Below are 1,401 nucleotides of genomic sequence, written 5' to 3' on the forward strand. Positions count from 1 at the left end.
GGACTCTCTGTTGTGTTCCCTGTGAGGGTGGTCATTGGTAGTAGCTAGGCTCCATCTCGCTCTTCTGGTCTCAGTCTGATGAAGTTTCTGGTTTATGTGGCCCTTTCTGTCTTTTGGGCTAATATTTTCCCTGTGTCTTTGGTATTGTTCATTCCCCTTTGCTCCAGGTGGGTTGGGACTGACTGATGCATCTTAGATGGCTGCTTGCTAGCTTTTAAGACCCCAGAAGCCACTTGCCAAAGTGAGATGCAGAACGTTTTCTTAAAAAACTTTGTTACACTGACTGACCTAGATTTCCTCTGAAAGCATGGTCCCCAGACCCCTACCCCTGCTATTCTGTCCCTCGAAGTGTTTGGTTGTATTCAGGAAACTTCTTAGCTTTTGGTTTGGTCCAGTTGTGCTGGCTTCACCTGTAGTGTGTGTTGGCCTTCCCTTCACCTAAGATAATTCTTGTCTACTATCTAGTTAGTGAGTACCCCCTCCCTCCCTCCCAACCCTCATAACCATCAAAGAATGTTTTCTTCTGTGTTTAAACCTTTTCTTGAGTTCTCATAATAGTGGTCGTATATAATATTTGTTCTTTTCCAACTGACTAAATTAACATAATGCCTTCCAGATTCCTCCATGTTTTGTTTCACGGATTCATCGTTGTTCTTTATCGTTGCATAGTATTCCATTTTGTGAATATACCGTATTTGTTTATCCATTCATCTGTTGATGGGCATCTAGGTTGTTTTCATCTTTTTGCTATCATGAACAGTGCTGCAGTGAACATAGGTGTGCATATATCTATTCGTGTGACGGCTCTTATTTCTCTAGGATATATTCCAAGGGGTGCGATTGCTGGATCTTGTGGTACTTCTATTTGTAGCTTTTTAAGGAGCACCAAATCGATTTCCAAAGTGGTTGTACCATTTTACATTCCCACCAGCAGTGACTAAGTGTTCTAGTCTCTCCACAACCTTTCCAACATTTATTGTTCCATGTGTTTTGGATTAATACTAGCCTTGTTGGGGTGAGATGGTATCTCATTGTAGTTCCGTAATGAGTCTGTTAGCCGTCTGAGCATTTCGTCATGTGTCTGTTAGCCGCCTGAATGTCTTCTTTGGTGAATTGTCTGTTCATATCCTAGTCCATTTTTTAATTGGGTTATTTGTCTTTTTGTTATTAAGGTTTTGCAGTATCTTGTAAATTAAGAGATTAGACACTGATCAGATTTGCCGTAGCCAAAATTTTTTCCCAGTCTGTAGGTTGTCTCTTTACTCTTTTGTTAAAGTGTTTTCATAAGCATAAAGCGTTTGATTTTAGGAGCTCCCAGTTATCTAGCTTCTCTTCTGGTGTTTGTGCATTGTTCTTATGGTTTGTGTTCTGTTTATGCCATGTATTAGGGCTCCTAGCATT

This window comes from Trichechus manatus, unplaced genomic scaffold, assembly GCF_000243295.1.
Source record: "Trichechus manatus latirostris isolate Lorelei unplaced genomic scaffold, TriManLat1.0 scaffold00242, whole genome shotgun sequence".
Lineage (NCBI taxonomy): Eukaryota > Metazoa > Chordata > Mammalia > Sirenia > Trichechidae > Trichechus > Trichechus manatus.